Source organism: Dendrobates tinctorius, unplaced genomic scaffold (genome assembly GCF_039654945.1).
Source record: "Dendrobates tinctorius isolate UK_male_01 unplaced genomic scaffold, ASM3965494v1 ptg000107l, whole genome shotgun sequence".
In the NCBI taxonomy this organism is placed as follows: domain Eukaryota; kingdom Metazoa; phylum Chordata; class Amphibia; order Anura; family Dendrobatidae; genus Dendrobates; species Dendrobates tinctorius.
In genome coordinates this window covers 23,412,501-23,436,930 of record NW_027361775.1, presented here as the reverse complement: position 1 = coordinate 23,436,930, position 24,430 = coordinate 23,412,501, and positions in this window count along the sequence as shown.

The window sequence follows — 24,430 nt, the reverse complement described above, 5'->3', positions numbered from 1 at the left end:
GAAATAGTAATGTAAATAATAGTGGAAAAGATAGTGAGTGTGATAGTGAGTATGAGAGCATGAGTGACATTTTTGAGGAAATGTTTGCGGATGTGGATAGGGATATGAGTGATATGGATGAGGGAGTGAGTGGAGGTGTGAATGGGACTGAAAGGAGTGCTAGTGTGAATGTGGGTGTAGGTGCGAGGGTGAGTGCACATAATAAAGGAGTAACCGGAAGAGTGACTGGGAGAGTGAATGAAGGTGCTGGAGCGAGTGGTGGTGGTAGTGGGGGGAGGGCTGGCCCATCTGCCCCCCCGGCCGCAGGACCCCAACGTAGTTATGCGGGGGCCGCGGCCGGGGGTCGGGGGGGTCCTGGGGGGGTCTCCTCGCCTCCGGGCTCCAGGGACGGCGTTTTGCACCGCCGTTTCCTGGAGGCTCTCAAAAGGGGAGAACGGTCGATTGTGGTAGAGGGGAGGACGGTGGACTTGTCTTTCTGGATAGAGAGACATGGCCTTGCCGCCTTCCAAGAGCAAAGGGAAGGAGGGACTGTTTGGTCTCTCCCTACAGCCGGGCAGGGGCCGCAAAGGAGGAATGTGGTCCGTCTTAGGTGGGGGGGCAATGATGCTTGCCCGCCTAGGAGCAGGGTGGTTGAGCTCCTCCTTAAGATGGGCTTCGGGGCGAACGACATCTTCGCCCTGATACATCCTTCGGCGTCCCGCTTCTTTGACGTCAGTTTCGTGCGGCCAGAGGGGCTTGAGCTCTTCTGGTCGAACTACGAGCTGGTGCGGGAAGAGCCCGGATGGCGAGATTTCTTAGCGCAAGCGGTGTCTCGCCAAAATTCCGTCAAGCGAGTGACCGTAGTTACATGTAACGAGTCTCTCGCAGGCGTGGACATCATGACGTGGCTTTCCCGTTACGGGGAAGTCACTGAAGTCCCCAAAAAAAATCGGGACGAATTCGGCATTTGGTCGGGGGGCTGGACCTTCATGGTTAAGTTGAAGGTTTCCGGCGGCACGGTCACCCACATCCCTTCCTCGGCGTTCCTGGGAAGGGACAGGATCCTGGTCTTCTACCAGGGGCAGCCGAAGGTCTGCCACAAGTGCGGCGACCCCACTCACTTCAGCGCAAGCTGCAAGGTGCAGAAATGTGCCTTGTGTGGTGGGGTGGGTCATCTCGCCGCCTCGTGTAAAGATATTCGCTGTCACCTGTGTGGTGACCTAGGCCACCCTCTTAGCCGCTGCCCTCGCTCCTTCTCCAATGCCGCCACGGGCCCGGTGGGGGGAGACCGTGAGGGAGAAACCCCTGGCGGTGTCCCTGCTGCTGTGGCGGGTGGTGGTGGAGGGGAGGGGGCTAGGGGACCAGTGAGGAAAGGCATTGTCAAGGCAAGGGGCCCCGCGTACCAGCGGCGGCAGGAAAAACGCCATGTAGGCGGGGGGCAGGTGGTGTCCCGGGCGACCGGGTCGATGCCTGCTCCTCCCTCCAAGCCCGTGGCAAGAGCCTCTGAGGTCCTGGGGGAGCGTGCGGTAAGAGAGGAGATCAGGAGGATGGAGAGGGAGGAGAAAGCGGCTGACTCAGACGGGTCCTCTCAGTATGAAAGTGTTGAGGAGGATGTCCAGGGGCAGCCTACAGTACCGGGTGACAGACCCAAGCGTGCCAAGCGCAATAAGAAGGGGAGGAAGAAGACTGTTAAGCCTTCAGAACCTCCCCCACCCCCGACCATCAGGGTGCGTACGGAAGGGCCCGCTGACCCCCCTCTGATTGTTCTCTCCAATCGGTTCAGTGTCCTCGGAGGCTCAGATGATGAGCCGCAAGACGGGGATGCTGGGCCGGGGGTACCACCGGAGAGTCCTTCAGGGGATGGTGGAGTCCATCCCTCAGGGGGCACTGTTCCTCCTGGGGGGGGGACAGACCTGGAACCCGGGGGCGAGGACACCAGGGGAGGGGGGATGGATATGTCTGGGGCATCTTTGAAGAGGAGGATGTCCGACCCCTCCCCAGATGGAGATGATAAGATGGGGAAGAGGCTGGCCGTCCAACTTGATCACCCATGATGGCTGAACTCGCCCCGTTGACGCTGGCGTCTATTAATGTCGCCAGCATAAAGTCAGATGCGGCTCGCTTCACGGCCTACGATTTTTTCTCCCGGATTGAGGCAGAAATTTTATTCTTGCAGGAGACCAGAATAACTGACATGGGGGCCATCCATAAAGCACGAAGGGAGTGGAGGTGCGGGCCCTCATACTGGTCTCTTGCGGCCGAGCCGTATAGCGGGGTGGCGGTCCTTTTTAAGACCGCAGATGTGGAATGCAGACGGGTTACCGAGTTGGAAATGGGGAGGTGCCTGATCCTTGATGTCTTCATGAGGGGACAAGAGCTTCGGCTCATTAACATCTACGGCCCACAGTCAAAGTGGGACCGCAAATGTCTCTTCCTGAGGATCAAGCCCTTTCTTTTTACGAGCCGACAGGTGGTCTTCGGTGGGGACTTCAACACCATTACGAGGTCCCGTGACCGGGGGGGTCCCGGAGATCGCCTGGCTTATGATAGCGTCGCGTTGAACAGCATAGCCAGTGAGGCTCGCCTGGTGGATGTCCACATCCGGCACACCCCAGGTCACGGGGGTTTCACCTATCATAGGGGTAGCAGTAGGTCTAGAATAGACAGGTTTTTTTAAAGGAGGACGCCATCTTTTCCGCTGTGTCCGCCGTTGAGGTGGAGTTCTCCGACCACTGTCTAATTTTCTTTTCTCTGAATGTTGCAGAGACTCCTCGGATGGGAAGAGGGCTGTGGAAGCTCAATTCGTCCCTGCTGGAAGAAGCGGAGGTGAGACAATCCTTCGAGGATTTTCTTCAGAGCCAGGTACCGCTGTTGGATCTCTGTAGTAGTAAGTCAGAGTGGTGGGAGATCTTCAAAAAGCGGGTGGCAGGTTTCTTCCGCCAGCTCTCGAGCCTCAGGTGCTTGAACAGGCATCGCTTGTACCAGGCCCTGGGGAGGAAACTCGAGCAGCTTGTCTCGACTGGAGGTGACCGCGAGGAAATCTCCAGGGTGAAATCTTTACTCAAGAGGTGTCAGTATGATAGGCACACATCTTTGGTTTTTGAGAGGGATTTCGGGAAGTACCGCTCGCCCGACCCTTACAGAAACTGCAAGATGTCAGTGAATTGTAAGATGGTGACTGGACTGATTGACAGTACAGGGTCCCTGAACAGATCCAAATCAGGGATCTTGGAGGTGGTCAGATCCTTTTACTCACACCTCTTGGAAAAGAAGGATCTGGATCGGGACAGGATGTCGGCTTTCCTGGCCGAAGCCGTCCCTGAGCCAGGGGGTGATCCCGCTCTTGATGTTTTGGCAGAAGAAATCAGGGAAGAGGAAGTTAGACTGGCCATTGATGGGCTTCGGCCCAAGAAATCGCCAGGTCCGGATGGCTTAACATCCGAGTTTTACAAGACTTTTAGGGACTCCTTGGTCCCCCTCTTGACAGGGGTATTTAATGAGTGTCTTTCCTCGGGCACTCTTCCCGAGTCAATGAGGAAGTCAGCCCTCATTATCCTGTCAAAGGGTAAGGATCCGTCCCGTATCGAGAATTGGCGTCCCATAGCGCTTCTCGATACGGACCGGAAGGTTCTGGCCAAGGTGCTTTTTAATCGGCTGGTGAAATTTGCACCCCGGCTCCTTTCGGGGGCCCAGCACTGCTCTGTTCCAGGCCGCAGTACTTTTAGTGCTGTACTCGGTGTCCGAGAGGCAGTGGAGCGGGGTAGGGCAGGCCACTGGAAGGGGTACTTGCTGTCCTTAGACCAGGCGAAGGCCTTTGACCGGGTCAACCATGAGTACCTCTGGTCCGTCCTTTTGAGGTACGGTCTGCCCGGGAGGTTTGTAAATTGGTTAGAGACCTTATACCAAGGGGCTGAGACTTTTCCGCTGGTGAACGGTTGGTCAGGTCACCCTTTTGAGGTGGGTTCTGGGGTCCGTCAGGGCTGTCCGCTGAGCCCGCTTTTATACGTGTTCGCGATTGATCCCTTCCTGAGGAGGGTCGATCGTGGACCGTTGGCAGGAGTCGGGATGGACCAGGCGGGCTCTGGGTCTTCTCTGAGGGTGGTGGCGTACGCCGACGATGTTTCCCTTTTCGTATCCTCGAGAGGGGAGGCGGACTGGGTTATGTCGGAGGTGGTGCGCTACTCGGAGGCATCCGGATCCATGATCAACCGGGACAAGTGTGAAAGTCTCTGGCTGGGAGGGGGAGATCCTAGTTTTGGTCTCCCGGACACCCTCCCAGAGCCTCAGGCCACCGCCAAAATTTTAGGCATCAGTTTTGGCCCCGGGGACTACCCCCAGCAAAATTGGGAGGGCAGACTGAAGATCGCCGCCCAAAAGGTGGACCAGTGGAAGGGTTGGACTTTAACCCTGAGGGAAAGGGTTGCTCTGGCCAAAGGCTATTTGCTACCTTTGTTAATCTATCTGGGCAGTGTGTGCATCTTGCCAGAGCCCCTCTGGACACGGGTTTACAGCCTGTTCTTCCAACTGTTATGGGGGAACAGGCTCAACCTAATTAAGAGGGAGGTCACATACCGCACGAGGAGACTAGGCGGGTTGGGTATGGTCAACCCAGTGGTGTTCCTGGTAAACACCTTTGTCAAGATTAATATTGCAAACCTCTGGCAAGAGAGGGCTCCTCCGTGGGTAGTCTCCTGTCGGGGTTGGCTTCGGCCTTTCTTCCAGGAATGGGAGACAGGAGGGCGAGTGAAGGACCTGCGTACACCTCATGGGCATCTCCCGGCTTACGCTACCCCGGTTCTGAAGGTGATCCGCCGGTGGGGTCTGGGAATGTGGGAGATCAGGACCATGTCGAGGCAATGCCTTGACAGAAGGGTCCTGATGACCCATTTCCAGAAGCCCCTGGCCCTTAGGGATTGCCCAGGCCGGGATCTGGAGGTCGGGCTGGGGTTGTTAAATTCCAAACGGATCCCCATGAAGTTTTGGGACTTGGCCTGGCGCTGCTTTCACGGGAGACTGTATGTAAGGGACAACTTGAAGTACAGGAACTCTGATGATCGGGGTTGCCCCCGGGAGGAGTGTGGCGACGTGCTGGAAAGCATGGAGCACTTCCTGCTTCATTGTCCCTTTAATACAGAGGTCTACAACAGGGTGGGTGCTTCCATACGCTGGCCGCGGCTGGCGTCCCTCTCCTATGCAGAGTGGGCCTATGGGGCATTCAGAACCCTGGGTGGCCGGGACCCGTGCACCTTATTCCTAGTTAGTGTAGTGGTTAGGTTCTACACTTGGAATGCACGGTGTTTAGTTTCGACGCAGCAGAAATCCCTCCCAAGGGACGAGGTTGTAGGCAACATCTTGGGTGACCTGGTGAAGGTCCGTTCTCTGGAGTTTGAGAGGTTGGGTACGAGGAAGGCCTCTCAACTTTGGAGAGGTCTTTCCTTTTAAGATCGTACTCTAGGGAGAGCTAGGCCCGTGTGAATGAAGTAGGGGCAGCATAAGTTCACCTGGGTGTGATAGGGACAGAAGTAGGGGTAGATAGGGACAGGGAGGGACAGGCACTGAGGGTCAGATAGAGAGTTAGTCATGTTAAGTTAGGTAGAATAGGGATAGAGAGGGTCAGGTAGGGACAGTTTCTTTAGGGACAGTAGTAGGGACAGTTTTTAGTATTCTTTAGGGACAGGATGAATGTGTTAGTTAGGGAGAGGGCCTCAAGAACTCCCTTCCTGGTGGTGGGCTGGTGCATGTCACAGTAGCCTTTTGTTTTGAAGATATTTCAAATGGATATTGGGCTTGCAGGCACTGAACTTGGGTCTGCAAGGGTAAAGTAAGGTGTTAATGAGTGTTAATGTTAATAAAGATATGGTAGTTATGTGAAGGTTTGTATATACTTGTATATATTTGTGTGTTGTATCTCTTAGAAAAGTCATTATCACAGTAGTGTGCTATTTTATTTAGTTAGGAGTGAATGGGGGGGTACAGTGAGGTTGGGAGGGGGGTGAATGGGGCGTGAAAGGGAAGGAAACAAGACTTCTCAAGGAAGATAGACAAACCGTGGAAAAGTAAAAGAAGAAAATAAAGTGATGGACCACGTGGAAGAAAGTTAAAGGTGCTGGTTGGGGTTTTCTTTTATTCTGGGGGCATAAACTGTTGTTTCCGGAAATAGAGGTGATAGGCCATGAACGTTGATGGACCTGAGGTGAGGTGGTGGGTATAATAATAATTAAAAAAAAAAAAAAAAAAATTTAAAAAAAAAAAAAAATTAAAAAAAAAAAAAAAAAAAAAAAAATTTAAAAAAAAAAAAAAAATTTTTTCTTGTGTGGTATAGTATAAGGATGTGTTATTTTTTCGGCCAAAGTGGCTAAGGATTGTGTTAAGGCGGTGGGCCGGATAGTTTTGTTCTTTTTTTGTATATAGGTATGCATGGGAGTATGATTGAAGAAGTGAGTGGTGTGTGTGTGTAAACGGAGGGTTTTTTTTGTTTTTCATGTTTTTTTTTTTGAGTAGGTTCCTGCTGGGGGTCCCAAGCTGCAAAGCTTGGACGGAGAACTATGATGAAGGCATGGACCCTTTTTTGCGGCGTAAGCTTTGGTTCTTATCTTATGGTTAATTTTGAGTTTTTGTATGTTATTTCTGTTCTGGAATGTATGTTTGTTTGTGTTTTGTATTTTTATAAATAAAAAAGAGATCCAGCTCCTCCCAGACAGGAAGTGGAGAGGGCGGAGCGCTGCTGCTGCTGCTGCTGCTGCTGGTGGGATCGCTGCTGAGTTCTCCTGGGAAGGGAGGATTTTCTACCTGGACTCTTTCACCTGCCCCCTTCCCAGGCAAGGAGAGACCTCCCTGGGACTGAGCGTCGGGGCTAAGCCCCTGGCTCCCCCCCCGGCAAGCCTGCTGGGGGTGGGGGGCCCAGTTACCATCAAACAACACCTAGCCAGTCCCAGGGATGGGGAAGAGAAGGACCCAGGGTGGCCAGATGGGAACTCCAGGGACCAAGCCTCCCGGAGGCAGCGACATGGCGGCCACCCCCCCCGGAGGTGAGGCCTCCACCAGCAGGGGTGCAGCGGGAGCCCCCCCTACCATCTGGGGCTCCAGGATTGCGGGGGAGTCGGCTGCAACCTTCGCCTCCCGCATCCACGCTCACCTCGGCGAGTACAAGGAGGCCGGTGGCGACCTGATAAAGCTCCGGGGGGAGCTGCAGGGAGCCCGGGCTATCGCCAAACAACGGCTCCCTGCGGAGCAAAGAACTGGAGTGGCCGCCATGGTGAAGAACCTGATGAGGGAGGTCAAGGCCCTGGAGGAGAGGAGAGCGGCCATCCTGGACGGCAGCGGTCCCTTCCGGGAAAAGCTCTGCAATGATGACCGGTTTAGGGCCCAAACCGGTGGGCCTCCTGGGGGGTCAGGAGACTCTGCCCAGGTGGGGGAGGAGGAGGAAGATGGCGGGTCATCGGCGCCAGCCCCACCTGAAGACCTGGTGTGCAGCAATGGATCCCAGGTAACATATAGCGGGATTGCCCCTGAGCAAGTGGCTCCCCCACTGGACTCCAGTTACTCGGAGGAAAGTGGGTGCGAGGGGGAGGACGGTGGTGGTAATAGCAGTGAGGGGGGCTGCCTCGTCCTGCAGCAAGTGAGGCAGATCGAGTCCCCAGAGCGGTTTGGCACGCTGCTGTTTGGGGACGAGGTCTGCCCAGAGGACGGGGCAACCGGGAAGAGGAGAAAAAAAAACAAAAAAAAAACTACAGCTAAACCGGCTGAAAAGCTGGTTTTTGCTCCTCTTTCCGGGGCCTCCCTGTCCCGCAGTATGGAACCCGCTGCCCACCCCGGCTCGGGCCCTGTGGTGGGTCCGCAGCAAGGGAGCGGGCAGAGTGATGTGTGCCTGGACTCAGCTGTCATGTCTAGTGGTGGCAGCGGGAGTTCAGGCAGCGACATGGAGGTGGTCGGTGCTGGTGCCAGCGGTGTAAAAGCCGCTGGCGGTATATGTGGTGATGTCCGGGCTCAGTCCCCGGTGGCAGGGGGGGCTGGCCCGGCGTCAGGTACAGCCAGGGCCGCACCTCCGGCGGCGAGTGCTGGGGCTTCTGGGCCCCCCACGTGCAGATCCGTTAAGTCTGGATCGTTTATGGGGGTCCAGAGGCCTAAAAAGGGCGAGCTAGTAAGATCCCAGCTCAGGCGGTGTAGGGTACTGGTGGCTCCCCTATCGGCGCCCGTGGTTAGAGCGGGGTCCCCGGCGCGTCGCCCCAAAAAGGGGTCCGTGCGGGGGGCGCCGCCGCCACTGGGTGACGTGGGGGAGTGGCCAGCCTTGCCCGCCTCGAGCGGTGGGCGCAGAGTGGTGGCGGTGGTCCGTGGGGGGGGCGTGGCCTCCCCGAGTGTTGTGCGGCCTGCAGAGGCTGTGGCATGCGGGGGGGGCGTGTCCTCCTCGGCCACTGTCCCGCCCGCTAAGCCCATGTCACCCGGGGGGGGCGTGGCCTCGCAAGGGGCCGCTGCTCTGCCCGTGGTGGCTGTGGCTGGCGGGGGGGGGCGTGGCCTCGGCGGTCGCGGCTCCGCCCACTGCGCTGACGTCACCCAGGGGGGCGGGGTCTCGCGAGAGGTCGCTGCCCAACCTGGTGGGGCTGAAGCCGGTGGGGGGGGGCGTGGCCTCGGCGGTCCCGCGGCCCTCTGTCCCACCCACCCTTACCAGCAGCGTGCAGCAGACCCCCAATGCTGGTGGGGAGTTGTCGGGGTCCCCGGCCCACCTACCGTCGTCTGGGGGTGCGGGGGCTCCGGCGCTTCCTGTGGTGCCAGCGGCGGGGGTGGAGCGAGGAGGATCAGGGCAGGGAGCGGTGCCAGTGGCCGTCCCTGCCCTAGAAAATAATGGAGGAAATAATGATGATGACGAAGTGGAAAAAAAAAAAGAGCTGGAGAAGCCAGGAGCTGCTGCTGCTCCCAGAGCCAGCCGGGAGCATATTCTGAGCCTCCAATACATGGAGGCTCTTAAAGGGGCAGCAGCACTCCTGGCCAGCAAGGACACCGGCCCAGGACTGGCACAAAGAGGGCCCCCAGCAGGTGGGGGGGTGAACTGCAATGTAAATATTGATGTAAATAGTAAGAGAAATGTAAATAGTGGTGTCACGGGTGTAAGTTTGAGTGAAAGTGAGTATGAGAGTGATATTTTTGAAGAATTACACTGGTCAACAGCATTTTTGGTGCCAAAGATATTTCATCGAATTTAGGGTATTTTTGGGGTGCTGATTCTGAATATGTCATCAGTTTTGCCAGATTGGCTCAAGTTTTTGAGATTTTTGGTATCTTATTTATAGCACTTGTTGGTAAATGCGACGCATCATCTCATTAATTTCTTTGGATTAGTACTTGAACTGAGCAGTTCTCAATATAGTTTTGTGTTAATTAGTGTTCTAAAAGTTTGTTCATAGCTTGATTTTTGCACTAACTTTATGTTGTTGTCTGTTTTCCAGTGAAAAGCATGAACTCATCATGAAGAAGTTGTCTTAACGATCCAGACTCATTCTGTTACATTTGTGGTGAATATACACTGCCAAAACATAGAAGAAACATAACAGACTTCGTAAAAAAAGTGTATTTTGCCTATTTTGGGGTTATGCTTGGGGACCAAGACAAGTTTTGGGCACCACACATAGTGTGCAAAGCATGTATCGAATTATTACGAAAATGGAGCAAAGGACAAAGAAAAAGCTTCAAATTTGGTGTTCCAATGGTGTGGAGAGAGCCAAAAAATCATCATGATGACTGTTATTTATGGTAAACACAGGTACAGGCACATCTTCACAATGAGGGACAGGCCTTCTTGCAGATTCCATGTTACTCCCATTTTCGTTTCTTATGCTTATTGAATCCTTGCACTTGCACTGCACAGAAATAACAGTCATCATGATGATTTTTTGGCTCTCTCCACACCATTGGAACACCAAATTTGAAGCTTTTTCTTTGTCCTTTGCTCCATTTTCGTAATAATTCGATACATGCTTTGCACACTATGTGTGGTGCCCAAAACTTGTCTTGGTCCCCAAGCATAACCCCAAAATAGGCAAAATACACTTTTTTTACGAAGTGTGTTATGTTTCTTCTATGTTTTGGCAGTGTATATTCACCACAAATGTAACAGAATGAGTCTGGATCGTTAAGACAACTTCTTCATGATGAGTTCATGCTTTTCACTGGAAAACAGACAACAACATAAAGTTAGTGCAAAAATCAAGCTATGAACAAACTTTTAGAACACTAATTAACACAAAACTATATTGAGAACTGCTCAGTTCAAGTACTAATCCAAAGAAATTAATGAGATGATGCGTCGCATTTACCAACAAGTGCTATAAATAAGATACCAAAAATCTCAAAAACTTGAGCCAATCTGGCAAAACTGATGACATATTCAGAATCAGCACCCCAAAAATACCCCAAATTCATTAAAATATTTTGGACACCAGAAAAAAAAATTTTTTTCGTTGACCTGTGTTATTTGCAGATGTGAGTGGAGATGTGAGTGACATGGATGAGGGAGTGAGTGCGAGTATGAATGGGCCTGAAAGGACTAGGGGGAATGCTGGAGTGAATGCAGGAGTGAGTGCCAGGGTGAATGTCAATAGTAAAGGAATAAATGGGAGAGTGAATGGGAGAATAACTGGTAGAGTGAATGAGGGTTCAGGCACGAGTGGTGGTAGTGGTGGGAGGGCTGGCCCGTCTGCCCCCCCAGCCGCGAGGCCCCAACGTAGTTATGCGGGGGCTGCGGCTGGGGGTCGGGGTAGTCCTCAGAGTGGTTCCAGGGTGGTCTCCTCGCCTTCGGGCTCCGGGGACGGCGTTTTGCACCGCCGTTTCCTGGAGGCCCTCAAAAGAGGGGAGCGATCGATAATTGTAGAGGGGAGGTCGGTGGACCTGTCTTTCTGGATAGAGAGACATGGCCTGGCCGCCTTCCAAGATCAAAGGGAGGGAGGGACTGTTTGGTCTCTCCCCACAGCCGGGCAGGGGCCGCCGAGAAGGAATGTGGTCCGTCTTAGGTGGGGGGGCAATGATGCTTGCCCGCCTAGGAGCAGGGTGGTTGAGCTCCTCCTTAAGATGGGCTTTGGGGCAAATGACATCTTTGCCCTAATACATCCTTCGGCGTCCCGCTTCTTTGACGTCAGCTTCGTGCGGCCGGAGGGGCTTGAGCTCTTCTGGTCGAATTACGAGCTGGTGCGGGAAGAGCCCGGGTGGCGAGACTTCTTAGCGCAAGCGGTGTCTCGCCAAAATTCCGTCAAGCGAGTGACCGTGGTGACATGTAACGAGTCTCTCGCAGGCGTGGACATCATGACGTGGCTTTCTCGTTACGGGGAAGTCACTGAGGTCCCCAAAAAAAATCGGGACGAGTTCGGCATTTGGTCGGGGGGCTGGACCTTCATGGTTAAGTTGAAGGTTTCCGGCGGCACGGTCACCCACATCCCTTCCTCGGCGTTCCTGGGAAGGGACAGGATCCTGGTCTTCTACCAGGGGCAGCCGAAGGTCTGCCACAAGTGCGGCGACCCCACTCACTTCAGCGCAAGCTGCAAGGTGCAGAAATGTGCCTTGTGTGGTGGGGTGGGTCATCTCGCCGCCTCGTGCAAAGACATTCGCTGTCACCTGTGTGGTGACCTGGGTCACCCTCTCAGTCGCTGCCCTCGCTCCTTCTCCAACGCCGCCGCGAGCCCAGCGGGGGGTCTCCGTGAGGGAGAAACCTCTGGCGGTGCCCCGGCTGCTGTGGCGGGTGGTGGTGGGGGGGAGGTGGCTGTGGGACCAGTGAGGAAGGGCAATGCTGCTAAGAGGGGCCCCGCTTATGAGCGGAGGCAGTTAAAACGCCAGGGGGACAAGGGGCGGGTGGAGACTCGGGCAGCCGGGTCGATGCCTGCCCCTCCCTCCAGGCCCGCGGCAAAAGCCTCTGAGGTCCTGAGGGAGAGTGAGGTGAGAGAGGAGATCAGGAGGATGGAGAGGGAGGATAAAGCGGCTGACTCGGATGGGTCCTCTCAATATGAAAGTGTTGATGAGGTAGTCCAAGAGCAGCCTACAACATCGGGTGGCAAGGGCAAGCGTGCCAACCGTAAATCGGGGGGGAAGAAGGCTGGCAAGCCCTCAAAATCTCCCCCGCCCCCGACCGTCAAAGTGCGCACGGAAGGGCCCGCTGGCCCCCCTCTGATTGTTCTCTCCAACCGGTTCAGCGTCCTCGAAGGCTCAGGTGAGGAGCCACAAGATGGGGACGCTGGGCCGGGGGCGCCACCAGGGGGTCCTTCAGGGGATGGTGGAGTCCGTCCCTCGGGGGGCACTGTTCCTCCTGAGGGGGGGACAGACCCGAAGTCCGGAGGCGAGGACACTGGGGGGGGGGGGATGGATACATCAGGGGCATCCCTAAAGCGAAAGGTGTCCGACCCCTCCCCAGGTGGAGGGGATAATGGGGTGGGTAAAAAATTGGCCATCCAACTCGATCACCCATGATGGCTGAACTCGCCCCGTTGACACTGGCGTCTATTAATGTCGCCAGCATAAAGTCAGATGCGGCTCGCTTCACGGCCTACGATTTTTTCTCCCGGATTGAGGCAGAAATTTTATTCTTGCAGGAGACCAGAATAACTGACATGGGGGCCATCCATAAAGCACGAAGGGAGTGGAGGTGCGGGCCCTCATACTGGTCTCTTGCGGCCGAGCCGTATAGCGGGGTGGCGGTCCTTTTTAAGACCGCAGATGTGGAATGCAGACGGGTTACCGAGTTGGAAATGGGGAGGTGCCTGATCCTTGATGTCTTCATGAGGGGACAAGAGCTTCGGCTCATTAACATCTACGGCCCACAGTCAAAGTGGGACCGCAAATGTCTCTTCCTGAGGATCAAGCCCTTTCTTTTTACGAGCCGACAGGTGGTCTTCGGTGGGGACTTCAACACCATTACGAGGTCCCGTGACCGGGGGGGTCCCGGAGATCGCCTGGCTTATGATAGCGTCGCGTTGAACAGCATAGCCAGTGAAGCTCGCCTGGTGGATGTCCACATCCGGCACACCCCAGGTCACGGGGGTTTCACCTATCATAGGGGTAGCAGTAGGTCTAGAATAGACAGGTTTTTTTTAAAGGAGGACGCCATCTTTTCCGCTGTGTCCGCCGTTGAGGTGGAGTTCTCCGACCACTGTCTAATTTTCTTTTCTCTGAATGTTGCAGAGACTCCTCGGATGGGAAGAGGGCTGTGGAAGCTCAATTCGTCCCTGCTGGAAGAAGCGGAGGTGAGACAATCCTTCGAGGATTTTCTTCAGAGCCAGGTACCGCTGTTGGATCTCTGTAGTAGTAAGTCAGAGTGGTGGGAGATCTTCAAAAAGCGGGTGGCAGGTTTCTTCCGCCAGCTCTCGAGCCTCAGGTGCTTGAACAGGCATCGCTTGTACCAGGCCCTGGGGAGGAAACTCGAGCAGCTTGTCTCGACTGGAGGTGACCGCGAGGAAATCTCCAGGGTGAAATCTTTACTCAAGAGGTGTCAGTATGATAGGCACACATCTTTGGTTTTTGAGAGGGATTTCGGGAAGTACCGCTCGCCCGACCCTTACAGAAACTGCAAGATGTCAGTGAATTGTAAGATGGTGACTGGACTGATTGACAGTACAGGGTCCCTGAACAGATCCAAATCAGGGATCTTGGAGGTGGTCAGATCCTTTTACTCACACCTCTTGGAAAAGAAGGATCTGGATCGGGACAGGATGTCGGCTTTCCTGGCCGAAGCCGTCCCTGAGCCAGGGGGTGATCCCGCTCTTGATGTTTTGGCAGAAGAAATCAGGGAAGAGGAAGTTAGACTGGCCATTGATGGGCTTCGGCCCAAGAAATCGCCAGGTCCGGATGGCTTAACATCCGAGTTTTACAAGACTTTTAGGGACTCCTTGGTCCCCCTCTTGACAGGGGTATTTAATGAGTGTCTTTCCTCGGGCACTCTTCCCGAGTCAATGAGGAAGTCAGCCCTCATTATCCTGTCAAAGGGTAAGGATCCGTCCCGTATCGAGAATTGGCGTCCCATAGCGCTTCTCGATACGGACCGGAAGGTTCTGGCCAAGGTGCTTTTTAATCGGCTGGTGAAATTTGCACCCCGGCTCCTTTCGGGGGCCCAGCACTGCTCTGTTCCAGGCCGCAGTACTTTTAGTGCTGTACTCGGTGTCCGAGAGGCAGTGGAGCGGGGTAGGGCAGGCCACTGGAAGGGGTACTTGCTGTCCTTAGACCAGGCGAAGGCCTTTGACCGGGTCAACCATGAGTACCTCTGGTCCGTCCTTTTGAGGTACGGTCTGCCCGGGAGGTTTGTAAATTGGTTAGAGACCTTATACCAAGGGGCTGAGACTTTTCCACTGGTGAACGGTTGGTCAGGTCACCCTTTTGAGGTGGGTTCTGGGGTCCGTCAGGGCTGTCCGCTGAGCCCGCTTTTATACGTGTTCGCGATTGATCCCTTCCTGAGGAGGGTCGATCGTGGACCGTTGGCGGGAGTCGGGATGGACCAGGCGGGCTCTGGGTCTTCTCTGAGGGTGGTGGCGTACGCCGACGATGTTTCCCTTTTCGTATCCTCGAGAGGGGAGGCGGACTGGGTTATGTCGGAGGTGGTGCGCTACTCGGAGGCATCCGGATCCATGATCAACCGGGACAAGTGTGAAAGTCTCTGGCTGGGAGGGGGAGATCCTAGTTTTGGTCTCCCGGACACCCTCCCAGAGCCTCAGGCCACCGCCAAAATTTTAGGCATCAGTTTTGGCCCCGGGGACTACCCCCAGCAAAATTGGGAGGGCAGACTGAAGATCGCCGCCCAAAAGGTGGACCAGTGGAAGGGTTGGACTTTAACCCTGAGGGAAAGGGTTGCTCTGGCCAAAGGCTATTTGCTACCTTTGTTAATCTATCTGGGCAGTGTGTGCATCTTGCCAGAGCCCCTCTGGACACGGGTTTACAGCCTGTTCTTCCAACTGTTATGGGGGAACAGGCTCAACCTAATTAAGAGGGAGGTCACATACCGCACGAGGAGACTAGGCGGGTTGGGTATGGTCAACCCAGTGGTGTTCCTGGTAAACACCTTTGTCAAGATTAATATTGCAAACCTCTGGCAAGAGAGGGCTCCTCCGTGGGTAGTCTCCTGTCGGGGTTGGCTTCGGCCTTTCTTCCAGGAATGGGAGACAGGAGGGCGAGTGAAGGACCTGCGTACACCTCATGGGCATCTCCCGGCTTACGCTACCCCGGTTCTGAAGGTGATCCGCCGGTGGGGTCTGGGAATGTGGGAGATCAGGACCATGTCGAGGCAATGCCTTGACAGAAGGGTTCTGATGACCCATTTCCAGAAGCCCCTGGCCCTTAGGGATTGCCCAGGCCGGGATCTGGAGGTCGGGCTGGGGTTGTTAAATTCCAAACGGATCCCCATGAAGTTTTGGGACTTGGCCTGGCGCTGCTTTCACGGGAGACTGTATGTAAGGGACAACCTGAAGTACAGGAACTCTGATGATCGGGGTTGCCCCCGGGAGGAGTGTGGCGACGTGCTGGAAAGCATGGAGCACTTCCTGCTTCATTGTCCCTTTAATACAGAGGTCTACAACAGGGTGGGTGCTTCCATACGCTGGCCGCGGCTGGCGTCCCTCTCCTATGCAGAGTGGGCCTATGGGGCATTCAGAACCCTGGGTGGCCGGGACCCGTGCACTTTATTCCTAGTTAGTGTAGTGGTTAGGTTCTACACTTGGAATGCACGGTGTTTAGTTTCGACGCAGCAGAAATCCCTCCCAAGGGACGAGGTTGTAGGCAACATCTTGGGTGACCTGGTGAAGGTCCGTTCTCTGGAGTTTGAGAGGTTGGGTACGAGGAAGGCCTCTCAACTTTGGAGAGGTCTTTCCTTTTAAGATCGTACTCTAGGGAGAGCTAGGCCCGTGTGAATGAAGTAGGGGCAGCATAAGTTCACCTGGGTGTGATAGGGACAGAAGTAGGGGTAGATAGGGACAGGGAGGGACAGGCACTGAGGGTCAGATAGAGAGTTAGTCATGTTAAGTTAGGTAGAATAGGGATAGAGAGGGTCAGGTAGGGACAGTTTCTTTAGGGACAGTAGTAGGGACAGTTTTTAGTATTCTTTAGGGACAGGATGAATGCGTTAGTTAGGGAGAGGGCCTCAAGAACTCCCTTCCTGGTGGTGGGCTGGTGCATGTCACAGTAGCCTTTTGTTTTGAAGATATTTCAAATGGATATTGGGCTTGCAGGCACTGAACTTGGGTCTGCAAGGGTAAAGTAAGGTGTTAATGAGTGTTAATGTTAATAAAGATATGGTAGTTATGTGAAGGTTTGTATATACTTGTATATATTTGTGTGTTGTATCTGTACTTAGAAAAGTCGTTATCACAGTAGTGTACTATTTTATTTAGTTAGGAGTGAATGGGGGGGTACAGTGAGGTTGGGAGGGGGGTGAATGGGGCGTGAAAGGAAAAAAAAGGAAGGAAACAAGACTTCTCAAGGAAGATGGACAATCCGTGGAAAAGTAAAAGAAGTATGGACCACGTGGAAGAAAGTTAAAGGTGCTGGTTGGGGTTTTCTTTTATTCTGGGGGCATAAACTGTTGTTTCCGGAAATAGAGGTGATAGGCCATGAACGTTGATGGACCTGAGGTGAGGTGGTGGGTATAATAATAATTAAAAAAAAAAAAAAAAAAAAAAATTTAAAAAAAAAAAAAATTAAAAAAAAAAAAAAAAAAAAAATTTAAAAAAAAAAAAAAAATTTTTTTCTTGTGTGGTGTGGTATAGTATAAGGATGTGATATTTTTTCGGCCAAAAGTGGCTAAAGGTTATGTTAAGGCGGTGGGCCAGATAATTTTGTTCTCTTTTTTTATATATATAGGTATGCATGGGAGTATGATTGAAGAAGTGAGTGGTGTGTGTGTGTAAACGGATGGTTTTTTTGTTTTTCATGTTTTTTTTGAGTAGGTTCCTGCTGGGGGTCCCAAGCTGCAAAGCTTGGACGAAGAACTATGATGAAGACATGGACCCTTTTTTGCGGCGCAAGCTTTGGTTTTTATCTTATGGTTAATTTTGAGTTTTTGTACGATGTTTTTGTTCTGGAATGTATGTTTGTTTGTGTTTTGTATTTTTATAAATAAAAAGAGATCCAGCTCCTCCCAGACAGGAAGTGGAGAGGGCGGAGCGCTGCTGCTGCTGCTGCTGCTGCTGGTGGGATCGCTGCTGAGTTCTCCTGGGAAGGGAGGATTTTCTACCTGGACTCTTTCACCTGCCCCCTTCCCAGGCAAGGAGAGACCTCCCTGGGACTGAGCGTCGGGGCTAAGCCCCTGGCTCCCCCCCCGGCAAGCCTGCTGGGGGTGGGGGGCCCAGTTACCATCTACCTACCACCTAGCCAGTCCCAGGGATGGGGAAGAGAAGGACCCAGGGTGGCCAGATGGAAGCTCCAGGGACCAAGCCTCCCGGAGGCAGCGACATGGCGGCCGCCCCCCCCGGAGGTAAGGCCTCCACCAGCAGGGGTGCAGCGGGAGCCCCCCCTACCATCTGGGGCTCCAGGATTGCGGGGGAGTCGGCTGCAACCTTCGCCTCCCGCATCCACGCTCACCTCGGCGAATACAAGGAGGCCGGTGGCGACCTGATAAAGCTCCGGGGGGAGCTGCAGGGAGCCCGGGCTATCGCCAAACAACGGCTCCCTGCGGAGCAAAGAACTGGAGTGGCCGCCATGGTGAAGAACCTGATGAGGGAGGTCAAGGCCCTGGAGGAGAGGAGAGCGGCCATCCTGGACGGCAGCGGTCCCTTCCGGGAAAAGCTCTGCAATGATGACCGGTTTAGGGCCCAAACCGGTGGGCCTCCTGGGGGGTCAGGAGACTCTGCCCAGGTGGGGGAGGAGGAGGAAGATGGCGGGTCATCGGCGCCAGCCCCACCTGAAGACCTGGTGTGCAGCAATGGATCCCAGGTAACATATAGCGGGATTGCCCCTGAGCAAGTGGCTCCCCCACTGGACTCCAGTTACTCGGAGGAAAGTGGGTGCGAGGGGGAGGACGGTGGTGGTAATAGCAGTGAGGGGGGCTGCCTCGTCCTGCAGCAAGTGAGGCAGATCGAGTCCCCAGAGCGGTTTGGCACGCTGCTGTTTGGGGACGAGGTCTGCCCAGAGGACGGGGCAACCGGGAAGAGGAGAAAAAAAAACAAAAAAAAAACTACAGCTAAACCGGCTGAAAAGCTGGTTTTTGCTCCTCTTTCCGGGGCCTCCCTGTCCCGCAGTATGGAACCCGCTGCCCACCCCGGCTCGGGCCCTGTGGTGGGTCCGCAGCGAGGGAGCGGGCAGAGTGATGTGTGCCTGGACTCAGCTGTCATGTCTAGTGGTGGCAGCGGGAGTTCAGGCAGCGACATGGAGGTGGTCGGTGCTGGTGCCAGCGGTGTAAAAGCCGCTGGCGGTATGTGTAGTGATGTTCGGGCTCAGTCCCCGGTGGCAGGGGGGGCTGGCCCGGCGTCAGGTACAGCCAGGGCCGCACCTCCGGCGGCGAGTGCTGGGGCTCCTGGGCCCCCCACGAACGGATCCGTTAAATCTGGATCGCCGGTGGGGGTCCAGGGGCCTAAATGGGGCGTACCAACAAGACAGCTCAGGCGGCGCAAGGTGCTGGTAGCCCCCCTATCGGCGCCCGTGGCGAAGGCGGGGTCTCAGGCACGCCGGCCCAGAAATGGGTCCGTGCAGGAGGCTCCGCCACCACTGGGTGACGTGGGGGAGTGGCCGGCCTTGCCCGCCTCGAGCGGTGGGCTCAGAGTGGCGGCGGTAGGGGTCCGTGAGGGGGGCGTGGCCTCCCCGGGTGTCACCAGGCCTGCAAAGGCTGCGGCATGCGGGGGGGGCGTGTCCTCCTCGGCCATAGTCCCGCCCGCTAAGCCCGCGTCACCCGGGGGGGGCGTGGCCTCGCAAGGGGCCGCTGCTCCGCCTGTGGTGGCTGTGGCTGGCGGGGGGGCGTGGCCTCGGTGGTCGTAGCTCCGCCCGCTGCGCTGACGTCACCCCGGGGGGGCGGGGCCTCGCAAGAGGTTGCTGCCCGGCCTGGGGGGGCTGCGGCCGGCGGGGGGGGCGTGGCCACGGCGGGCCCGCGGCCCTCTGTCCCACCCACCCTTCCCAGCAAAAGTTCTCAATGCCTTCAACAAACCCCCAATGCTGGTGGGGAGTTGTCGGGGTCCCCGGCCCACCTACCGTCATCTGGGGGTGCGGGGGCTCCGGCGCTTCCAGTGGTGCCAGCGGCGGGGGTAAAGAGCGGAGGAGCAGGGCAGGGTGCGGTGCCAGTGGCCGTCCCTGCCCTGAAGAAAGTTACTAATGATGACCAAAGGAAAAAAAAAACCGAGCTGGAGAAGCCAGGAGTTGCTGCTGCTCCCAGACCCAGCAGGAACACTATAGAGGACAAAATGGAGGTCCTTAAAGGGGCAGCGGCACTCCTGGCCAGCGGCACTGGCCAGCAAGTCGGCCCGGAAAAAGAAAGCGCTTCGGGCAGCAGAGGGCCCCCAGCAGGTGGGAGGGAGAATGGCAGGGAAAAAAGAAATAATAATAATGTAAATAATGTAAATAATAGTGGAAAAGATAGTGAGTGTGATAGTGAGTATGAGAGCATGAGTGACATTTTTGAGGAAATGTTTGCGGATGTGGATAGGGATATGAGTGATATGGATGAGGGAGTGAGTGGAGGTGTGAATGGGACTGAAAGGAGTGCTAGTGTGAATGTGGGTGTAGGTGCGAGGGTGAGTGCACATAATAAAGGAGTGACCGGAAGAGTGACTGGGAGAGTGAATGAAGGTGCTGGAGCGAGTGGTGGTGGTAGTGGGGGGAGGGCTGGCCCATCTGCCCCCCCGGCCGCAGGACCCCAACGTAGTTATGCGGGGGCCGCGGCCGGGGGTCGGGGGGGTCCTGGGGGGGTCTCCTCGCCTCCGGGCTCCAGGGACGGCGTTTTGCACCGCCGTTTCCTGGAGGCTCTCAAAAGGGGAGAACGGTCGATTGTAGTAGAGGGGAGGACGGTGGACTTGTCTTTCTGGATAGAGAGACATGGCCTTGCCGCCTTCCAAGAGCAAAGGGAAGGAGGGACTGTTTGGTCTCTCCCTACAGCCGGGCAGGGGCCGCAAAGGAGGAATGTGGTCCGTCTTAGGTGGGGGGGCAATGATGCTTGCCCGCCTAGGAGCAGGGTGGTTGAGCTCCTCCTTAAGATGGGCTTCGGGGCGAACGACATCTTCGCCCTGATACATCCTTCGGCGTCCCGCTTCTTTGACGTCAGTTTCGTGCGGCCAGAGGGGCTTGAGCTCTTCTGGTCGAACTACGAGCTGGTGCGGGAAGAGCCCGGATGGCGAGATTTCTTAGCGCAAGCGGTGTCTCGCCAAAATTCCGTCAAGCGAGTGACCGTAGTTACATGTAACGAGTCTCTCGCAGGCGTGGACATCATGACGTGGCTTTCCCGTTACGGGGAAGTCACTGAAGTCCCCAAAAAAAATCGGGACGAATTCGGCATTTGGTCGGGGGGCTGGACCTTCATGGTTAAGTTGAAGGTTTCCGGCGGCACGGTCACCCACATCCCTTCCTCGGCGTTCCTGGGAAGGGACAGGATCCTGGTCTTCTACCAGGGGCAGCCGAAGGTCTGCCACAAGTGCGGCGACCCCACTCACTTCAGCGCAAGCTGCAAGGTGCAGAAATGTGCCTTGTGTGGTGGGGTGGGTCATCTCGCCGCCTTGTGTAAAGATATTCGCTGTCACCTGTGTGGTGACCTAGGCCACCCTCTTAGCCGCTGCCCTCGCTCCTTCTCCAATGCCGCCACGGGCCCGGTGGGGGGAGACCGTGAGGGAGAAACCCCTGGCGGTGTCCCTGCTGCTGTGGCAGGTGGTGGTGGAGGGGAGGGGGCTAGGGGACCAGTGAGGAAAGGCATTGTCAAGGCAAGGGGCCCCGCGTACCAGCGGCGGCAGGAAAAACGCCATGTAGGCGGGGGGCAGGTGGTGTCCCGGGCAACCGGGTCGATGCCTGCTCCTCCCTCCAAGCCCGTGGCAAGAGCCTCTGAGGTCCTGGGGGAGCGTGCGGTAAGAGAGGAGATCAGGAGGATGGAGAGGGAGGAGAAAGCGGCTGACTCAGACGGGTCCTCTCAGTATGAAAGTGTTGAGGAGGATGTCCAGGGGCAGCCTACAGTACCGGGTGACAGACCCAAGCGTGCCAAGCGCAATAAGAAGGGGAGGAAGAAGACTGTTAAGCCTTCAGAACCTCCCCCACCCCCGACCATCAGGGTGCGTACGGAAGGGCCCGCTGACCCCCCTCTGATTGTTCTCTCCAATCGGTTCAGCGTCCTCGGAGGCTCAGATGATGAGCCGCAAGACGGGGATGCTGGGCCGGGGGTACCACCGGAGAGTCCTTCAGGGGATGGTGGAGTCCGTCCCTCAGGGGGCACTGTTCCTCCTGGGGGGGGGACAGACCTGGAACCCGGGGGCGAGGACACCAGGGGAGGGGGGATGGATATGTCTGGGGCATCTTTGAAGAGGAGGATGTCCGACCCCTCCCCAGATGGAGATGATAAGATGGGGAAGAGGCTGGCCGTCCAACTCGATCACCCATGATGGCTGAACTCGCCCCGTTGACGCTGGCGTCTATTAATGTCGCCAGCATAAAGTCAGATGCGGCTCGCTTCACGGCCTACGATTTTTTCTCCCGGATTGAGGCAGAAATTTTATTCTTGCAGGAGACCAGAATAACTGACATGGGGGCCATCCATAAAGCACGAAGGGAGTGGAGGTGCGGGCCCTCATACTGGTCTCTTGCGGCCGAGCCGTATAGCGGGGTGGCGGTCCTTTTTAAAACCGCAGATGTGGAATGCAGACGGGTTACCGAGTTGGAAATGGGGAGGTGCCTGATCCTTGATGTCTTCATGAGGGGACAAGAGCTTCGGCTCATTAACATCTACGGCCCACAGTCAAAGTGGGACCGCAAATGTCTCTTCCTGAGGATCAAGCCCTTTCTTTTTACGAGCCGACAGGTGGTCTTCGGTGGGGACTTCAACACCATTACGAGGTCCCGTGACCGGGGGGGTCCCGGAGATCGCCTGGCTTATGATAGCGTCGCGTTGAACAGCATAGCCAGTGAAGCTCGCCTGGTGGATGTCCACATCCGGCACACCCCAGGTCACGGGGGTTTCACCTATCATAGGGGTAGCAGTAGGTCTAGAATAGACAGGTTTTTTTTAAAGGAGGACGCCATCTTTTCCGCTGTGTCCGCCGTTGAGGTGGAGTTCTCCGACCACTGTCTAATTTTCTTTTCTCTGAATGTTGCAGAGACTCCTCGGATGGGAAGAGGGCTGTGGAAGCTCAATTCGTCCCTGCTGGAAGAAGCGGAGGTGAGACAATCCTTCGAGGATTTTCTTCAGAGCCAGGTACCGCTGTTGGATCTCTGTAGTAGTAAGTCAGAGTGGTGGGAGATCTTCAAAAAGCGGGTGGCAGGTTTCTTCCGCCAGCTCTCGAGCCTCAGGTGCTTGAACAGGCATCGCTTGTACCAGGCCCTGGGGAGGAAACTCGAGCAGCTTGTCTCGACTGGAGGTGACCGCGAGGAAATCTCCAGGGTGAAATCTTTACTCAAGAGGTGTCAGTATGATAGGCACACATCTTTGGTTTTTGAGAGGGATTTCGGGAAGTACCGCTCGCCCGACCCTTACAGAAACTGCAAGATGTCAGTGAATTGTAAGATGGTGACTGGACTGATTGACAGTACAGGGTCCCTGAACAGATCCAAATCAGGGATCTTGGAGGTGGTCAGATCCTTTTACTCACACCTCTTGGAAAAGAAGGATCTGGATCGGGACAGGATGTCGGCTTTCCTGGCCGAAGCCGTCCCTGAGCCAGGGGGTGATCCCGCTCTTGATGTTTTGGCAGAAGAAATCAGGGAAGAGGAAGTTAGACTGGCCATTGATGGGCTTCGGCCCAAGAAATCGCCAGGTCCGGATGGCTTAACATCCGAGTTTTACAAGACTTTTAGGGACTCCTTGGTCCCCCTCTTGACAGGGGTATTTAATGAGTGTCTTTCCTCGGGCACTCTTCCCGAGTCAATGAGGAAGTCAGCCCTCATTATCCTGTCAAAGGGTAAGGATCCGTCCCGTATCGAGAATTGGCGTCCCATAGCGCTTCTCGATACGGACCGGAAGGTTCTGGCCAAGGTGCTTTTTAATCGGCTGGTGAAATTTGCACCCCGGCTCCTTTCGGGGGCCCAGCACTGCTCTGTTCCAGGCCGCAGTACTTTTAGTGCTGTACTCGGTGTCCGAGAGGCAGTGGAGCGGGGTAGGGCAGGCCACTGGAAGGGGTACTTGCTGTCCTTAGACCAGGCGAAGGCCTTTGACCGGGTCAACCATGAGTACCTCTGGTCCGTCCTTTTGAGGTACGGTCTGCCCGGGAGGTTTGTAAATTGGTTAGAGACCTTATACCAAGGGGCTGAGACTTTTCCGCTGGTGAACGGTTGGTCAGGTCACCCTTTTGAGGTGGGTTCTGGGGTCCGTCAGGGCTGTCCGCTGAGCCCGCTTTTATACGTGTTCGCGATTGATCCCTTCCTGAGGAGGGTCGATCGTGGACCGTTGGCGGGAGTCGGGATGGACCAGGCGGGCTCTGGGTCTTCTCTGAGGGTGGTGGCGTACGCCGACGATGTTTCCCTTTTCGTATCCTCGAGAGGGGAGGCGGACTGGGTTATGTCGGAGGTGGTGCGCTACTCGGAGGCATCCGGATCCATGATCAACTGGGACAAGTGTGAAAGTCTCTGGCTGGGAGGGGGAGATCCTAGTTTTGGTCTCCCGGACACCCTCCCAGAGCCTCAGGCCACCGCCAAAATTTTAGGCATCAGTTTTGGCCCCGGGGACTACCCCCAGCAAAATTGGGAGGGCAGACTGAAGATCGCCGCCCAAAAGGTGGACCAGTGGAAGGGTTGGACTTTAACCCTGAGGGAAAGGGTTGCTCTGGCCAAAGGCTATTTGCTACCTTTGTTAATCTATCTGGGCAGTGTGTGCATCTTGCCAGAGCCCCTCTGGACACGGGTTTACAGCCTGTTCTTCCAACTGTTATGGGGGAACAGGCTCAACCTAATTAAGAGGGAGGTCACATACCGCACGAGGAGACTAGGCGGGTTGGGTATGGTCAACCCAGTGGTGTTCCTGGTAAACACCTTTGTCAAGATTAATATTGCAAACCTCTGGCAAGAGAGGGCTCCTCCGTGGGTAGTCTCCTGTCGGGGTTGGCTTCGGCCTTTCTTCCAGGAATGGGAGACAGGAGGGCGAGTGAAGGACCTGCGTACACCTCATGGGCATCTCCCGGCTTACGCTACCCCGGTTCTGAAGGTGATCCGCCGGTGGGGTCTGGGAATGTGGGAGATCAGGACCATGTCGAGGCAATGCCTTGACAGAAGGGTCCTGATGACCCATTTCCAGAAGCCCCTGGCCCTTAGGGATTGCCCAGGCCGGGATCTGGAGGTCGGGCTGGGGTTGTTAAATTCCAAACGGATCCCCATGAAGTTTTGGGAC